General features: G+C 26.3%; 1 protein-coding gene across 2 annotated transcripts in view; it reads left to right on the forward strand.

The window, feature by feature from the left end:
* Positions 1-21,571, forward strand: part of snu (ABC-type transporter snustorr) — a 79,655-nt gene that overhangs the window by 30,039 nt on the left and 28,045 nt on the right. The gene's annotated exons all lie outside the window — the stretch shown is intronic.

A 21,571-nucleotide genomic window follows, 5' to 3' on the forward strand; every position in this document is an offset into this window, starting at 1 on the left:
TAAATAAGTATTGTATATAGACACGATTTACAGCATGATCTCACACTATGGATTATTTTTCTAAAATGACGTCACGGAGCAATAATTTCTAAACTGGAATTGCCGCTTCGGTTTGAAAATATAAAATAGGCTAAGACAATATTCGGCTTCAATAAGGCGCTCGATAATACGAGGAAATATATTTCGAGAAATCTGCAACTCGAATTCTATAAGAAAATCCTCGTTCGACGTTGTTTCTAGTGTAAACTGGAGAAATGACGTAGAGAGCGACAGGTTTCGTAGACACTCGCACACGATGATCACGTAATACGATTTTCTAATAGACTTTCGGCTGACTCTATCTTCGTCTATGTCCGTACGTGCACAATGGTGAAATTAATCTCTTGTATTTATTTAATAAGATGTAGTAAGACTGTTTTACGTGAAATTTATTCGCTAATGTTACAGCTCGTAACTTGGCTACATTTTGGTCATTCGGGAAGCTTAAGATTCGATCAAGCGATAATACGGCATTCGAAGTAATTTCAATAATTTCAGGACGACTGATCGACACCTACGAAACATTCGATTGTTTTTAAAAATCAGTTCTAATGTGTTTTCTTTTGTTTTACATGGTTGGCGGTCGAACTATTGATACTGAAAACTGAAGAATCGGTATAAGAAGAATGAAAGTTTGTACAATCGCGTTGCACTTACGATAATGGGATAAAGAGAGGATCATCTCGTTTGTAAATTTCATGAGAATTAAACTTTCTTGTAGAGATATTTCATAAGTATTATAATTCATTCGTAGATTCTAGCATAACTTTCTCTTCATTGTAAATAATTGTTAACTTTGCCGCTGACTTCGCGTAGATGTACTTGTCTTGTATTAAAAATAGAAAAAAATATTTATATTTAAATGCATTTGTAAAGCGGTGAGATAAAGGGGAAGCATCGATAATAAAATTAGAATATGTATCAAATATTGACATGGAGTTTCAATATTTTTATAGTCGCGGATAATGCATATTTCATAGGTAATTTATGCTGGTGCGAGTGTACTTGAATATCAATTTTCTGAATTTAAACGGATAAAAATTGAGATTGATTAGGATTTCGTAAGAAAATTATTCCAAATCCGCAAGGCTAACATAATTAATAACGAATGATAATTTTTAAAATCAATTTTGTATTTGTATGGTAAGAACGATATCAAAATATAATACATCAAACATCAAATTATAATAATTTCATGATATAGAATATAGACAGTTACTTGATGAATGTATTAATCCTTTAATTGCATCTAATATTCCGTATTAATAAATTTATATTATCGTTCAAAATTTATCTTTATAGTTCAATTATTATAAACAAGAATTTTCATTAATCAATGATAAATGAAATAAAAAATTATTAAAGTCAATTAGAAAAATGCCACTTTATCAATTTAATATCAATGATAATTATTATTATGCCTATTAAATTAGGATTTTCAATCATTATAATAATCCCATTTACATACTCTTAATATAAAATATTTCCTTCTAATTCAACTAATTTTAATAACCTTAATTTTCCTACGAATAATTACTTACTTTCAATGCATTAGATAAAAAAAAACATAATATACTTATTTCATTAAATAAATGTTCCATCCTGACTGATTTCAAATAAATGATCAATATATTTTCAATATTCTACAAATTTCATATATTATTGATAGAATTTTTAACTACTATACGAAGAAGCGTATTTCCATGAATTTTTATTCAATAGTTTTCATATTATTTAACTATGGCTAGGCTTGTAACTGTAAATAATTAAGTGCTTTTTTAGCCTTATATAATAATTTATAAATTATAGCCGAAATACAGATAAATAAAATTGAATTTAACATACGTTACATATTTATAGGTGTGTAAATGTTCTGCATTACATGACACATCTGGGTATCGAAAGAGAATGTTTTTACATTATCTTACGTAATATACTCAATACCTAATTCCAATTATTATTTTGTTATATCGATCGATCCACTATTAATCAAGTTATAAATCACTGGTGCTATGATCGTCAAATTAGCGCGTCAAAATTAGCTCTGAATATAAACATTGTGGCATATAATACATAATGAGTTAGTGGATGCGTAAATCATTGGATTCTTTTTATCTAAGAACGTGGCCAGTAATTGATTTGTTCTTGCTGAAAAATTTTAAATTTTAAATGCTTGTAGATATTTGATACTCGGTCATCGAGTCTTAACTTTTGAGCCAATATTATAAGCAATAAAAAAAAAAAAAAAAAAAAAAAAAAAATTTTACAATAATGCTAAAGGTCTGTTTATCGTGACACATAATGTAAAATAACATTTGCTATTCATTGAAATAAATATAATGCTAAAGGTCTGTTTATCGTGACACATAATGTAAAATAACATTTGCTATTCATTGAAATAAATTTTCATCACACTGTCTTCGTGATAATTTTTATATCAATTGGATTATAAACTTTCAAGAGATCAATGAAAAAATTAGCCAAAAATTAATAAAGCATTAATTTATCTATCAATTATCTATGCAACTTATTTTATATATTTAAAGTAATTTAAATACGCAATACAGTGATTAATATTAAAATAAATTTGAACAATTTTTATAACTCATGTTTAGAAATCATTTTTAATTTTGTACTTCTTTTCATAAATTTTAATACATACATACGGTATATCGGACTTTCTTTTCTAAGTCGTAATCTGCTTTCATTGAATACTAAAACTCGAAACTACAATTTTACACTTTTGATTATATTGTATTCGTGAAGAAAATTTATTTTTTATTTTTTTATAATAGCTTATATAATGTAACATTAATCAGACTAAAAGTAGTAATTAATATTATGTGTTCCGGTAAATACTACGACAGAAAATTTCTATTACAAATAAGATCTATATTACATCTCAAAATAGTAATTGATACAATTTACTAATATTGTTTAATATATACAAAATATAAAACATCATTATGTTTTATAATGGTACATACAGTAATTTAGGGCTTATTTTAAAAATCAATATGGGCGCAATAATTTTTTTCTTATCAACGCATCCGATAACGAATATAAAGAATCCGCATGAGCGAGTGTATGAATATGTCGTAGGTAATCTATATAAAACAATAATTCAACTATTTTCTTTCACGATTAACCGAAGACCGTTAAATTAATTTTTATAAAGTTATGAGACTTTTTATATAAGTTAATTTATATGTTGGCTATTAATGTAAATTTATTTTATCATTTAATTCTTAAGCATTGAAACTATGTTTTATAATCACTATATCTGACAACAATATCTTGCATAAATTGTTAAACAACCTCTTACCATAATAATAATAATTTCCTTTTTTCACGACATATTGTAGAATAATTTAAGCGCAGTGACAATAACAATAATTTATTATTCTTCTGTATTTAAAAGTTAAGTATTATTAAAATTTCATTAGAATACAATTGTCCCGAATAAACATTATCAATATACGATGCAAATAAATTAATATTTATTTCGCGTACATTCAATGCATGTAATACTATATAAATATAATGATAATTAGTATTTGTCTATTAAGGAAAAGTATTAATTTTAGGAATTAGAGCATTACTTTAAAGAGTATGGGATAATAGCTGTTAAAAAAAAAACTAATATTAAAATGATTGGATTTATTAATGAAATGAGAAATTGCTATTTTGATTCATTAAATGTAAACTTTCTTTTAGAAAATAATTTAGTTAAATATTATAATTTAATTGAAACACGAATTTTGATTAAGAAATAAGAATAAAAAAATACCTTTTCTTCCAGCACAAGCATTCAAGTGTACAGCATCGGAACATTTTTCTAAAATGTTTTTGTCCTCTGCTTCTTTGCACATTATTATAATATCCAAATATACTAAATGAAAAAATAATCAAAAATTTCATTCTAATAATTATACATTATTATTCACAATGTTCAATATATATATATATATATATATATATATATATATAAATAATGTGTACGTAGTCGAATTGTCGCAAAAATAATGAAAATCTTGATTTTATAGTAAAGAAAACTGCATGACTCATAATGTTTGAAAGCTTTGACATCTCAGAGATTCAATATGGATTTTTACAGATATATAATACTATTAATAGGTAACTCGGTGAAGTAACTTCGGTTAGTTTAAGTCGAACTTCATGTATTTCACGTAGTCTCTTCATTCTCTTCGTTCATTTAATTCTTAATAATAATCTTACAATATCGTTTACTTCTGCTAAATTTATTACTTGTAATTTTAAATTGTATTTTATAGTGACTTAAAACTCAAACTTAATTTACAAGATTTTAATAAAGTATAAATAATGTGAAAAGAAAAATATTTGTTGGAATTAAACCACAAATGTTATCTGTATATCAATATAAGCCTCACTGTCTATTTCTTCTACTTGAAAAGCAAATGGAAAAATATAAGGTGATATTTTTTTACGAATTCATTGTCATTTAAAACATAATATTCATCATTTTATGAAAGACTTGAATATTATTAAATTTACATTTTATCGGCGATATTTTCGCTTTATTAATGCAATTTAAAAATACACTTGGTGAAACTAATAAAGTAATAAATATTACAAGTTTAATGATAAATATGAAGCAAATAATAAATCCTCCTATAATAATGAATATTTAAATATTAAAATAGGCACTTATGGCAATATTTTTTCTTAAATACATTACTTAATTATTTAATCGTTTAACTTAATTATTAAGAATTTTTGTTTTTCTGCTTAATGTAAATAATCGATTATTCTTAGTTTGTTTTAATAGTACTTCATTTTTAAGTAGTAATTTATAGGAAAACAGGAAAAATGATACGATTAAATTCATAAATACTTTACTCATGAAACTATATTTCAAGTAATGCTAATTAATTTTATTGCTAAATACGTAGTTTATATATTAATTAGCTTGTAAAATTAAATTTGATAACTGGTGTTAAATGCACAAAGCTACGTATAGTTATAATTTTTTATTTAAATGCATACTTTGTTAATTTTTTTAATATATATCGATTAACATTGCATTATATAAATAAAAACGAAATGTAAAAAAATTAGTATTTAATTTATAATTTCAATATATATGTATATAATTACATTAATTTGAATTTATAATTTTTATTCCAAATTATCTCTTAAAAAGATTATTTTGTAAAATTTAATAATGAGAAAAAATTGCCGTGTAAAGTATAAAAATTAATAGATTAGGTGAAAATTAGAAATTTTTAAAACAAATTTTTAATCTCACTCGGAGCTCATAGAGTGACGGCAAACTGTAAACTAGTCTTGTGCGAAGCTTCATTAAATTATAAAATAACTAATTGTACTTTTATATATTCATCGTTCCTTCAATATATATTCGAGGATCGCATTAAATTTTCTGATTATGTATGAGAAATTAATTCGACTAAAACAAAGATTGGCATCCGATTTATATTGTTGTTCATTGTATAGCAAAAAAGATCTGAATTATACCAATAGAAAGTATTTATTATAGAGACCAGTATTAATTTATTTATTAATAAAGGGCAATGGAATGTATACATTTTCAAAATTTGTTACTAAATTGTGCAACTGACGTTTATTTTATAATTATTTTATTATCAATTTATTGTAAAATAAAGGTATGTCAGCTAATTCGCATCAACATAAAAATACTTGGCACGAAAGATCGACGAAATACAGATTTCATCTTTATACTTTTGTAATTTTCAATTCACACATGTTTTTGGTACCATTAGAACAAATACTAATAATAACACTCGTAGAGACATACGAATGGATATATCTCATACATATTGCACATGTGCAAACGTGTACCTTAATAAATGCGTGTACCTAGTTAGTACGCGTATACATCAAAAGTATTTTCGTGATAGGCCAACCGAGAGTTACTCGAGTCAATCATTAATGTGCACTTTCACTCGCGAGATGAGTACGCCAACATATTATTGTTATGTATGCGTTGTTTGGAGTAAAATACGGCGAAATGATAATCGTTGTTCCATTAAACGTGGAGAATTTTTCTCATCGTTGAAAAATAAATTCTTAGTCCACTATTGTTGGTATCGCAGTGAATAATTACGTGCTCGAGGAGATCTCTAATATTTTGTTTCACCGAGGAGCGAACGATCAAGCCTAAAAAGCCTAAAGCTGTAGTCGGTAATGAATATTATGACACTGTTGGAATGATGGGAAAAATGATTTTATGTTGCAATGTTTGCCTAAAGAGAAAAGCCGACGACGATCTCACATAGTACACTATCGAATTAGATAATATATCAATTTTTCCATTAATATGGAATTAATTTACCTTGCATTTTACTCTGAATATGCGTAAGAATTTATGTTTGATAAATATTGAAGATTTTGTGGAAACACACAGAATTTACGTATGAATTTTATCATTTAACTGTTAGGATTGAAGCGAGTAAGATTTACGTCTTTGAAAGTGAAAAATTTTGTACGAGATAAAATTGCATTGAAAATGAATTGAATTATTAGTTACACTTTAGTACAAACTGGTAAAAGTTGGTAAAGTACATAACTCCAGTGAATTCAATAGATTTACTGGAGGATGAGGCGTGATTCTGAAATCGTTCATTATTCCTATTGATGAAGGTGTTAATTAAAATGAAATTCCGATTACGTTAACAAAGTGCCGTGCTATAGATGTCAAATCATCTTCCATCGAAGAATCAATAAACTAAAGGCCTACGAACTGTAAACTCGATGTGACATAATTTGCCAACCTAGGCTAAAGCATTTGAGAGATTACATCGAAATTAAAATGATATAATTACAATAAATTGTGAATATTAGAGAGGTTGGATAAACTGTGTCGACAAATGTCGTAAATGATTAGGAAAAAGACAACGAGTGCTATTCTTTTTTCACTCCCGAGTAATTTTTCTTTATTCTCCATGTAATTTTTGTGCGTTTTAATTAAAGCTTATTTTCTACGATGAACAAAAATTGTACGACGTGACTCCTCTTCGATTATTTATCGTTAATTTACGAGATTCTTTCTATGTGTATGAGAATGTGAAAACAGCCGACTGCTTATGAACAAATTGAATCGCTCTTAACTCGGTCGTCATAAGCGCTTTTAAGTTACTTTGCTTCCAACATTTATTCTGTATACAGTTGACGGAATTATTCACTCCAGGTCTTTTAAACTAAGTTTAATAGTATTTACTTGGACTGGCTTCACCTAGACCTACTATTGATATTTTCAAAAGTTCAAGGTTCTAATGTGGTACTAAGCCGTCAATCGCCATTTGTCATTCATATTTGTTTTCTTACCGTAAAACTTTACGCTGCTTTACACTAAAAAATGACTTCGTCTCAGATTAAATAATCATTAGTTCCGTTTGAAATAAAGCCGTTTCATTTTTATCGAAGCGATATGAGAATATTTGTACTAATATTCATATATTATCATGGTGAATTAGTAATGATAATCGTAATATTGAAGTATCTATAAAGTATAAAAGCACGTATCAAAGATGCGCTCGTTTCCTGTTTTCTTCGTGTAAATAATTCATAAACATTAGCCAATCTATTATTCATGGATTTAAAAGGAAAAATATGACAATGATTTTTTAAAGACGGAGACGATAATTCAAAGACTTTATCTTTTTATTAAATTATTTTGAATTAATTTATTATTAGCTTAAACAATTTAAACCTAATACATCGATTACTATATATATATATATATATATATATATATATATATATCTTAAGCTATCAGCAATAAAATTTTAATATATCCAAATTATTCTTCGATGGATCAATTTTCTTTCATGCCTACTAAATTCAAATATGTAAGTTAATGTCTTACATGCTCCAATTACAAGACACGTAATGTAATTTGTTGTAATACGGGAGCAGCGCGAACAGTGCGGAATACGCCAGTGGTTTCCTCGAGGACAAAGGTAACGACTAGACACGTGTAAAACCTCTATAAACTTTATGTGCACAATATGACGTAGAAGAAAGTATGGTAGAATAAAATCAATTCGAGTATATGTGCTGTACTGTGCAATTAGCGACATTTCAATAGCTAAATTTCTTTGCCAACGCGAAGCTTTTAATTACGAATCAGCAATTTATCATTCAGGCAAAAATACATTTTTCGCCAACAATTATGATTATAGCTTCCGAAAGATATACAAAAATGTACAATGGATCTTGAAAAATTGCTGTATTTATAAATGCGTGAGTGTCGATATTTATTTAGCATCTTTTTTTCTTTTTTTTTTTCTTCTTTTTTCTTTTTTTTTTTTTCATAAGCCAAGTCAAAAAGATTTCCATCTGTGACAGGCTTTGTGCATCTCTTTAACACCTCCTTCATTTTATTTACATTGTAATCTTGATGTCTGTATCGCAAGCCAAAGATAAACGCACGCTCATTCGCATTTTGACCTTCGTTGCAATGTTCGCGGCTCGAGACGAATTTTAATAATTCCACTGAGTTTCATTAAGGACTTTTTTTTTTTTTTTTTATTTTTTTTTTTACTGAAAACAGGCACAATCTCTCACGGCTATGTTTGGATATTTATATTGGCGCTCTAGCATTCATTCCTCGAAACTTGTGTATTTACAAAAGACCGCCTTGATGTTTACAAGCTATTGATCAGCCTCCCCGAGCCTCCCTTTATATTTTAATTGAATTTAAAATTTTAGAACATAGACCATATTAAATCGTCCAAGGGTAATATTGCACATTTCAAATATTAAATGCTCACTATTTCGTCGACAATTATGACACTCGATTCGACATAGCATCATTACGGAAGCTCAACGTGCATTGTCAATCAATATGACGTCTCGAACCAGAGCTTACAATGACAAAACATCGTATTTGCGATGGGACTACAACGATTGATAATTCACATTATCGATCAGATCGACCTTGATAATACTTAATTAGCAAAAGCCAGTGTGTCAATTTCCTCCTACACCCCATTGAGTTTGCTCGTGCAGAGTTTATAGTGACGTTGGAATTTTCTTGCATAGTAGGAGGAAGCAGCGATGTAAGTACGTTTGGACGCGACTGTAGGACTTTGTCGGTACAAGTGTTGGATAAATTGCTCTTCTGTATAAATCGCGTTACGATCGCATTCTTGTCTTATGAATATCTTTGTAGTTTTGGATAAGTGAAATTATGGAGATACACTAGATATATAAATATAAATGAATAGATATATAAATAATATATATTGTGGAAGATAAGCAAGGCAAGTTGGAAGTTAACCAAAATCGATTTTCTTGTAATTTTTATAATTTTCTAATTTTTACCTAATCCTCATATTCTAAAAATGAATTTTCTTGTAAAATAATTATGACCTTCAAAATTTAAATTGAGTAGGGAGAGAGAGAGAGAGAGAGAGAGAGAGAGAGAGAGAGAGAGAGAGAGGGAGAAATTAATAAATCACCAACATTATAGAACTATTGTACAATATCTAAATCTTACATTTTTCATAATAACGACAAATTACTAATAATAAAGTTAGCTCTTTAAAAAAAATACATAATATACATGTATTCAGTTTCAAGCTTTACAACCAATTTTAAAAACTCGTAAATATTTTAAAAACTACACGTCTTTTGCATTTAACCAATGAGCAATGAAATACACAGTGAAGAAAAACGAGCTTGAAATAAAAAGCAAAGATTTATTGTTTTAAATAATAACGGTTCGAAGATGATTTTTACCATAATTTATCCTTATAATAGATATTGGGGCAAGTCAGAAGCATAGCTGACGCAACGATATGATACACTAGTTGTTCATTTGCTTTCAATAAAGGGATAATTATACTAATAGAGTGAGCGAGTGAGCGAGTGAGGGAGAAAGGGGAGTGCGGGAGATAATATACGAGTATTCCGTTCATATATGCAATGTTGAACCTATCAGTCATCTTTTCGATATTACACCAATTATTATAATGTCAGTGTTCCGAGAACAAATTGTTAATGTACGAAGTTAAATGAATTCTTTTCATTTCAAATTAATGAAAATGGCAACAGTGATGAATAACCCTACAGTATTTCCTTATAAACCGTATTATAATATATTTAATAAGACACAGAATCTTAGAGAAATTAACTTGAAAACATAATGATTTTTTTGCATCGTGAAAGAGTCACAATGCAAAATATATATAGACACGTGCAATCAATACATTACTAGAATTTTACTTGCATATTCACAATTTGTGTAGAAAATGTTGCTTTATTTATTGCAAACCATTATTACACAGGCTGCTATTTGTCCTTTTATCTTGCTTGATCAATGAATAACATACAATGAAAAATTTATTTAAGATTTAATGTTTAAAAACAATTGTAAAGCAGCATTATTCTATGTAAATAATTTGCGGATTTGTACTCGGCCATAAAATAACTAGGAGATATAGTTCATTTAATATTTTTAATTTAAAGATGATTATATAAATACTTATATAAATACTTATATTCAATTACAATGCTAAGTATTGATGAATAAACTGTAATTATTGATAAATTTTATTTCGAAGTGCGTATAATCTAAAGAAAATATGATTATTTCTTTTATAAAAAATAGCTGCAATCATTTAAAGCGAGCAAACTTTTGGAATCAAATTATCAATTTATCACTAATGTATTGCAATATAGTATTTTAAATATGGTAAGTAAAATACCGTTAATAGTTTCATCTTGGCAGGAAACAAAAAAGATTTTCGGTTATATAAATAAGACCTATGTAATATTAATGATTTGTTGTTTTTGAGCCAAATAAATATCTTCGCACTTTAGGTTTGCAATGAGGATGCTGATTGAATAGTAAGTCACAAGACTGCAATCCCATGATTAACATTTACCTTTATTGATATAAATTTAAGCTCATCGACAACCATATGATGCAGTGAACGTGTGTTGCTTGTTATCGTGTATGTGTGTGTGTGTGTGTGTGTGTGTGTGTGTGTTTGGGTGTGTGTTCATTTGGCAACCGATAATATCGCGCACGCGGACGCAACTCCGCGCCGTAACCATTAATTTTTCTCTTCCTGTCACGCGACAAAACTACTGTCTTTCTTTCGTTCTCTCTTTCTATCTTTGTTTTTGAGAATCCATGTTCGCGAAATGAAAGTACGCGAGCAACTAAAATCGATCGCCTCCGATAGCTTTTTTTCTTTAACGTCCATTTCCCTTGTATCCTGTTTATAGTATTTCCAACTTTCATTGGTTCTTGTCATTTTTTTTTTTATTGGCTTATTTCTAGTTATTTTGTTGGTTAAGTAAAATTCTTTCAAATATAATTAATACTATATTATATGCAGAAAAAGTTTCAAATTTAGATCAATACCGATTATTGTATTAAATGAATAATAATAAATAATTTATATTCATAAAATTAAAAATTTAATAATAGTACAATCAAATGAGATAATAATAATTAATTACATAATAAAAATAAATTATTAATTTATTAGAAGGACCGTTATGTGATAATTAAAGAAACACGTCTCCCTAAAATTTCTTGTATTACTATCATCAATGTCAGCATCGTCATCATCACCATCATCATCATGATCATCATTATTATTTTCGTCATTGTTATTGTTATTGTCGTTCATTGTCGTTCAACATTATTATTATTATCATTAATAATATTATTATTATTAATAATAATAATAATAATAATAATAATAATAATAATGTTGAACGACAATGAACGACAATAACGTGAGATAATAGGTAGTGGAAAGTGAAATCTTGAAAGTTAGAATGTAGGAAGTTAACATGTTTTGTACGAGACATTCAAGCAACACTGTCTTAAAACTTAATTAAAAAAACTTTCGTAACAGATTCTCAATTTTTGTATTATAAATATGCATCGCATAAATAATAAATAAAAAATAATCCATTTTAGAGAAATGGTAGAAACAATATTTTAAGATAACCATAATCGTAAAAGTTACATTCTTATTGAATAAAGTTTTTTTTTTTTTTTGATTGGAAACAAATTATGAATTAAACATTTTTGAGGTCAATATTATTAACCTTTAAGGTTAATACCATCCTCCCTATATTATGAATAATTTAGTTTTTATAAATTTAATTTATTATAATATTTTTAATTGGATGGCCGAACGTGGCTTTGAATTAATACATTTCATTGCAATATAAATCAGTTTGAATTATATAGATTTAATTGTCGAATATTTTATTTAACTTACAACAAAAAGTATTAGTAAAACTAAAAGTTGGATTATGCTTTATGAAAGCATTGGTTAAACATTTTATTTTATTCTTATTACATACATTAAATAGTAATGAATTCATAAAAAAGTTTTAATGTTGTTGTTTAAAAATATTATTGTTCTTTGTTCACTTAACGAATTAAAAATATATATAAATTCTATTTTAAATAGTAGTTTCTGAAATTTTTGTTCTACAATCTTGTAAATAAAATACTATCGACTTGTGTCCGGTACTTAAACACACGATACTTAAGTTTATAATTTATAATAAAGTACATTACTACTATAATTATAGTGAAGTAAAGTTAAATTACACCTCCCGTGAAATCTCGCTCTGACGATAATCAAGGGAACGATGCTCCTAAAGTGACTGTATTAAAAGAAATTCCATTATTGTCTGCAAAATTGATTGCGTAAGCCAGTAATGCAAAATTTAAGAGCTATTTACGATTACTTATGTCGGCAAGAACTGAAGTTTCAATAGCGTTGTCGAAGAAAACAAATTTGGAACGATGTACCGTTTGTTTTCCATCGGCAAGTGGCGGCAGGCCACTAGTCAATTGCCTGTCGCCACTTACTTTATTGCACGTCAAATGAAAAATAGCGGGAAAGAAGGAAGAGGAACGTACCTAATAATGTGAGATCGCGAGATGTACTAGTACGACGAATAATTTGTATAAGATGCGTAAAAATGTTCTACAATTTATTTAAGCTCATTTCATTGTGTTCATCATTGCTACTGAGTTTGTAATTATTACAATTCAATACTTATACATGATATGCGTTTTTATCAGGAAATTTGATGAACATGTTTTAATACAAAAAAAGATTTTTTTATAAGCTTTGTATGAATAATTTATATTGTTTCAATTGAAGGGAATAAATATTTAACGATAAAAATGTGAAAATTTTAAAAGTTTTGAACGCGTTAATGAAATTGGCAGAGTCGGTCGGGAAATGAGAAAAAAAGTTTAATTAAAATTAAAAAAAAAAAGAAAAAAGAAAAAACAATTGTAACTTTTATTTCCCTATCTAATTGAAATATATATCCTATTATCTAATTAAAATTTTTGTTGTTACAGGTGAGCCACAGTAATGAATACTTGATTTTTCCTGATCCGTAAGTTTATATAATATTTAATACGCCATATATCATTTATTAAAATACCAACTACTTTATTTCAATTACAAAATTGAGTTGATTAATAGACATGAATTGCTATTTAACGTTGTTTAAAATCTAAAATCGAATTTTTTAAAATATGTGAATAGAAATTATATAAAATAAAATTTTATTTTTAATTTGTATAGTATAATTAATGTATTGACATTTTATACGTACAATTACATATTTAGTTTATTAAATTGTTGTATTTATTTTCATATTTATTTATGTATTTAACATATTAAAATAAAATTTTAAATAAAGGCAATTCAAATTTCAAAAAAATTCAAATTATAAATTTGAATCTGGTTCATAACCAGATCAAGACTCAATCATCATAAGAATCAGTCATTCGTATTTTATATGAAACATCTAATTTAAGAAAATATAGTAAAACGATCACTTACTTTTCTTTATAAGAAGAGGAAACTAGTTTTTTTTTTTTTTTTTTTTTTTTAATAAAAATGTTTGCTTCAATTTCAAAGTAAATTAATAAAAAGACAAACAAACAAACAAAAAAAAACAATCGCGTTAAATGTACATTGTTTTAGAAATTATTAATGTTCCTATAAAACAATAACTGTGTAAAGTTCAAATCACTAAATCTATACTTCTATGAATTTTTAAGACAAATAGTGTTCAAGTTGATGTGAAAAAATAGAATTATTAAACACTTGGCTTTCCTAAAGTGATACACTCTAATTGTATACAAGCTAGAAATATATAAAATGAATGTTGTTCGGTTCTTAATAATTATTCATAAAAATAATTTTATTGAATAAGAATCATGCTAAAACTCCGATTAATTTACGAGCGATTATAAAATTAATTAAGTTGGTACTATGGTGATATATTGAGTTTAATAGACCGCAATTAAGTCAACAAATTAATTTTATACGTCATGGGCCTACTTTTGACTTCGCATAATTTAATTAAGTTTGTCACTTGTCATTCTAAATATCTATGCAGGTTTTTGCATATTGCGGATCAACCGTTTTGCTTTGAAATGGAAATAAAAAATTGTAAGTCTTGAATTTAGAGCTAAAGGCTTTGTCAGATAATCACTCGATTATAAACTTGATCTACCAAATTCACCGATACAATACAAATTAATATTTATTTTGTAGTTAATGATTATATAACTAAACTAATATATACAAAAATTAAGAATTTAGATGCATTCTTATAGAGCCATAAATGTATCGTAATATCTTGGAATTGGATCTATTTACACACCCATCCACTTGAACGGATTATTAATACATCAATCGATAAAGTAGTTGGGAATTAGAAGGAAAGTCGTGACAATCGGTCGAAGTTTCTACATGTGTCAATTCAATGACATTTACCCCCTACGTGTTTGCAAATGCTTATACATATGCTTTTGGACCGCAAAGACAAGGCGATTATTGGTCAGATTCTTGACTTAGTTGTTAAATGCATATATATATATATATATATATATATATAATCGTAAAAAAGTAGGTCAGTTATATACGTACGTGTTAACGCGCGCGATTCACCATACACGTGTATGTGCATATGGATGAGTTACGGTCATTTGTACGAGCGAAACACGAAGAGCAAATAAAAAAAAAAATTGTGTCGGCAAGAGTGCTATAGGATATCAGTATTATACAGCTTCGTATGCACCGCTTTTTTCTGCTCGCTTTTCCTTTTTCGCATTTGCGTGCAATCGTATGAAATGCATATATGAACGATAAACAAAATATAACGACGCTACTTTTACATTGCATAATCGAAATTTCGACTTTCGCATGTCGGTGATCTGAATTTTTTCATCTGCATCAGCACATTTTTCCCCCATACGTTTTACATCGATTTATTACTATTTTATTATGTGACAGAAAATAATAACAAAACAAAAACAAAAAAAAAAAGGTGAATAGATAGTGTTCAATAAATTAGATACGAGCGTCAATGCAAATAAATAATTTTGCAAACCATTAACGTCAGTACATATCAAATTTTAGACAATGCCAAAAAGGATAAATAATCGATTATTTATTATTCCTGTTTCAGTATTATAATAAAGACAACCAATTAAAATATTCCGCAATAGCCAATTAAGAGTCTTACAAAAGAATTTGAGTGATATTTTTACGTTAGAAGTAGAAGTAATGAAGTGACCTCAAAATCGGAAAAGCGCACAAATCCATTCACAAACCTTCGCTTTATTTAAATCAAATATTTAAATCTCAATTAATTTGTTTTCAGTATATAATTCGAGCATTTCTTTGTTAAGTACATTTCGATTTAAAATATTTTTCTTGCACAAAATTTGTTTTAAGAAGATTATTAAAAAAAAAAAAAAAAAAAAAAAAAAAAAGAAAAAAAAAGAAAAAAAAAAGAAAAAAATGCTGTCTCACTTTTGTCAAATAAATGTTTATTTCTTATAGGGATAATAATTAAATTGCTCAACTCGGTTTGTTATCTAATTATAAAGTAAATAGTCTTTTCCAGCTTGCACATTAAGCATTAGTCGCTTCAATATTACTATTCACAATAACAATGGTGAAATATATCAAGACAAATCGTTAGAATCCTTTCACGATGAAAATAAATCGTTGTTTAAAGCCACAATTCAGTCTTTAAATTCCCCCGGCAGCATCTGCCAAAGATGCATAAGCGCAATAAAGGGAGGGAAAGATGGAAAGATGGAGCGCGGATTGGCGAGGGGCGGGGAGGGGAGGATGGAGGAGACGAGTTATACGGAAATTATTACCTAATTCACATAATCGCGTAATTGTACAGGCGCGCGTTGGTCGCTGACTCGTTACGACATGCGGAATCCAAGCGCGTAGCGGTTGCTCGCCATCGTGCGCTACACATTTTGCAGATATCTTGTAATGCTTCTGTAGTTTTATAGAGAAATTGCGCTGTTTCCCATTTTGCAACTCGCTTAACTACCTACACGCATATAATCATATATTTGCGAAAAAGTCTCTATGCGCGTTTTGACGGATCACGCGCTATTAGTATTCGAACTTCCCGTAGGCGTTTTCGCAGTCGATCAATTTTAATTGAAATTTCGCCGCTTTGTAAAAGTCATGTTATCACAGTTGATTAAATCTAAAGGAACTTTCAATGTTCCTACAATTGATGAATAAACCACAAAATTATTTCATATTAAGGTCTTATCTTTTAGAAATTAATCATTGAAAACAAATTTGTTATCTGTACTATATGACGAATGCGATCAAAACTAAAAGAACCTTCGTATGCATTCAAATTTGTATACTAAAATTTTAATCTTCAATCAAAATTGTTCATTAACAAAAAAATAATAATCAAATATATTTAGAATAGATAAATAGAAATAATCAAAAATATTTTTACTCTTTTCGCGGTAAAAATATAAATAATTCAACGAAAACAAATGAATACGTACAAGTCGAACATTTTAAAATTTATATAAATAACTAATGTAAACAATAAGTATTATATAAAATTTTTATAGCTTAAGTAAAATGCAGAAGAAATACTATTCAAAACAATATATTGCGTAAATTGAATTTTTCGTATCAAATTAGCTTTTATTTTAAGCGATTACTGACTAATTATTCGAAATAATTGTACTTAGCCTTTATAAAATAATAATAAGTATTCTAATGAAACAAACAAAATAAATTATTATCAAGCTATTCCATAAATTAAAAAGAATGTATGTTTGATTATGATGATTGAATCACAAAATTTATTATGTAAAAAATTATACTAATAATTATACTAGATATATACATATATACTAGACTTGTAAAAGTTCCATATTGTATAAATATCATATCCTTGTGTATTAATTAAATAAATATAGATAATTTCTTTCGTATATATATATATATATATATATATATATATAATATCTCATTTATTAAATAGTTTCGAATGTCGTATGTACATATCCACATCCATATATACACGATTTTATAAGAATTATGAATTTTACAATATCCATATTAATTATGTACACACGAATGATTGATATTTCAGTGTATATCAAGGTAATTCAAAATTAATTCAATGAATACAAAAAATATACTATTGTACAATAATATATTATTATATTATTACATAAATATTCATCTATACCATGATTAGTATTCAAAAAAATACAACTATAGGTATATCCATATTGAGAATACGTTGGTACTTAGTTATTTTATTTTTGTTTTGTTAAACAAAAGAAAAAATTATCCATATATTAAATAAAGTTTAAATAAGTTAATAATAAATTTATACTTATAATCATTAAATGAAAATTATATTATGATTTTAGAAAAATTATTTTAAATACTTTTTCCTATTTTTCCAAACTTATGCTCGTAATTACTGTCATCAGATTTTTGTTTTTTTTTGTTTTTGTTTTGTCAAAAATCTTATTTATGTCAAGTAAATATATTACATATAAATATTACTGAAGAATATATAAACTTGAACTTTAATTACTATAACTAAATAAAAAATTTGAATTTATTTTATCTAAGTACAATAACTAATTTGAGTTAAAAATTGCATGCAATTTATGTTTTATTTAGACAAACAATCACATAAATATCAAAATATTGTGATTCTTAGAATGAAAATATTTTGTACTCATACTAGATATTATAATTATTGTTGCTATTTAAAAGCACTTATTTGCTTATGTGACATTATAAATCATCAGTTTTAGTATAAGCAATTGCGAAACTAGCAATCTAAAGTAATTAAAATGATTTATTATTTATAAATTGTAATGACAATATTAATAATCTAAATATATGTAATAATTTTTAGAGCATAAACAGGTTTGCAAATAAAACCTTTTACTTTATAAAATTTTATAGTTGACAGTAATGAAATTATTGCTACATTTTAAAAGAAATATTGTTCGGTTGACTATAAAATAACAAACTTTGAAATCCAAGAATTAAATGCCGACTTTATTATGGTATGTAAAATGCCATATCGTACTAGAAAATTACAGTATACATTTGTTACATTTGTTATTAAATTAGAAAGAAAACGCGTCAAACATTATTAATAATTTGTTTAAAATTTATATAATTAGTAAAGCAATTTCTGAAAAAAAGTAATGTAAAATATTTATCATTAATAAACATGTAAAATATCAAAGAGTATTTGTATCAGTTGTTACAATGTTATTTGTACATCGTATTACAAGTAAATTCTTGTACCGGAATTCACACCTTCAAGCAAAATAACGAAAGAGAAAAACGAGATTCGCTGAAACAAAATTATCGCCTCGACCTTTCGCGAGACAAGCGATTCAATATTTACTCGAAACGTGTCGGCCTTTTACTCTTAGACAAAAACTTACTGATGAATGTAGCCGTGTTAAATTGACGACCAATAATGCGTCAGAAAATCTTCTCACCATGTTTCTGTCCCGAAGATTTTATTTATTTATCGTCTTTTACTCGACGGATTTTTTACAATCATGTCGACGCTAATACGCAGCTTTTGCGAAGTCTACATTATTCATTGCACTAGAGCATAAAGAAAAATAGTTTCACGCGCATCAATTGAACTATACGTTGTTATTTTTATTTACATTTCTTTGAAATTCAGAAATACATATTTTTCCTTCATTAAAGCTGTGCAGCCAGATGGACTTTTTCATATGTATGTTTTTATTACTTTATTTTGTAATGTACATAAGGCAAAAGGATTAAAAAGAATAGTGATGAAAAACTCATAAGATTTGACTATCAATCTAGTTTTCGTGTCATTTAAAAGTTAATAAATTAAGTAAAATCAGAGGTAGGATAGTTTAAAAATACTCTTATAACTACCCGAAGTCGTTGAAAATGAAACATTTTATGAATGGGTATAAAATTCTGAAAAATAATAATGATAATGTATCTTATTATAGGTTAGGTAAAAAAAAAAAAAAAAAAGAAAGAAAGAAAGAGAGAAAAAGTTAATTAAAGAAAATTTATCCGACAAATTTTCTAACAATTTACTGTATGCATATGAAATATTTACAATATATATTACATTTAATTCTAACCACTTTCATTAATACCGATTGCACGTATATTTCAATTCCTATTAAATAATTCTGCAATAAATAATAAATCATGAAAGTTGTATGACAAATAATATAAAAATTCATTTAAAAAAAATTATTTATTTTCCACACAAATTATTACACATATATTATATTGAAAATAATATTAAAAAATATCTTAAAATATTCTGTCAACTATTCTACTGAGCATTATAATTAATGTAAGTAAAAATTGAAGAACTTGAAGTAGTTTCCGTGATCGCCTAAAACGTATTATTTCTAAGAATATTTTATAATACATGATAACGTAGATTATTAATTACTTTACGTTTCAAATATGATAAATGATAGATTGTAACTAAAATACACGTTTTTCTTTGAATTCTTTAAAGAATTGTTTATGTAAATTTATCGATACTTTCTCACTTTATAAGTTTTACGGGTAATTTTTTTATTTATAATGATTAATTTATAGTTCTTGAGTATCAAAGAGTGACGTAGTATTTTTAGAACCGAATAAATTTTACGTCACAAGTATTTAAAAATTGTATTATTGCTAGTGTGTTATGGAAAACATTGGAATTAATTGTGACTGTATAGTGGAGAAAAAAAGGTGATTGGCGGCGCGTTACCATAATTCTCGATGCAGAAGGCAAATTTCGCCTTTACATTCGAAGAATAGATCAAAGATAGATAATTAAAATAAAAACTTTTATTTATTTATGTAATTAGAGAGTTTTTAATATTGCTATTATGCAGTTCGACAAACCTTTCATACATATCAAAGGTATAATAGCGTATCTTCAAGATGAAAAATGTCGAAATTATGCATAATAGTTTAAATTCGATTTTATTAATGAGATTTCCAATGAAATAAATGGCAATATTGATTCGAATTTTTTCACTATTATGCATAATTTATTAGTTAAATAATTTTATGTACATATTATTATCATTAAATTTATTCTATTTTCTATTTAATCAAATGTACAAAAATGCATCGTCATTACAATGTTTACAAGAACAAATGAAAAACTATTATTGAAAAAGATGCGTTATATGTTTTATCAATGTAAAAATTTATTTTTATGTATGTATTATGTATTTATTTTAAATACAAGTTTATTTTAAGAGATACCAAAAGATATGCCAATTATGTAAAATGTTACAATTTGTAAAAATTTCAATTAAGGAAACTTACCAAAGCACAAATTAATTAAAACGAAATATATCTTGAAATAAAAATCAGACTCTATCATAATATATTTTGTATTGTTTGTATGATTAAAACAAAGCTATCATTCGTTCTATAAATAAATAGTATAAAATTTCCACTTGTGAATCGATGTTGCCTTCGGAATGTAAGCTGCGTTATAAAATCTTTACGAATGGTGTTTTACATATCTTTAGTTATTAAAATATTGTAGCACTGCTTCTAAAAATGCTTACGTATTAAATTTGTTCAAATATCAAAAATTAAGTAATAATACTGCTATTGTTACAAAAAGAAAAAATTTTGAACCTTGATAATATTTTATAATCAATTGTTCTTTTAAATAAGAAATTTTCTCTTAATTATTGCACATATTAGATTCGAATATATGTGTTTTAAAATTTAAATATTTATATTATTAATGAAATAGTTTTTTAAAATTGCCATTAATATTACATAACAGTTTAATTGCTACATTATAATTATAATGAAATATCTATTATGAATAACATGATTATCTCTGTTCATAGTCTTAATTATATTTACCGTCATGCTATTAAATATGTTAGTTTTCAATATTTCGAAGATATTTCTTAAATTTTCATTATTTAAAAAATCTTAAACTATATATATATGTAGATTTTTTTATAAATTTTTTTACATTACAGATAAAAGAGTAAAGATCCATTATTATAAATTTTTGATAATGTTTAGATAGTTTCAAATTTATATAGAGAAATACAAAAAACCTTAAAATAATATCAGAATATGATTTTTTTTTTTTTTTATTTTGTATCGCGATTTTGATCACTTTTGAATCACAT

This window comes from Ceratosolen solmsi, unplaced genomic scaffold (assembly GCF_000503995.2).
Source record: "Ceratosolen solmsi marchali unplaced genomic scaffold, CerSol_1.0 scaffold63, whole genome shotgun sequence".
Taxonomy (NCBI): Eukaryota; Metazoa; Arthropoda; class Insecta; order Hymenoptera; family Agaonidae; genus Ceratosolen; species Ceratosolen solmsi.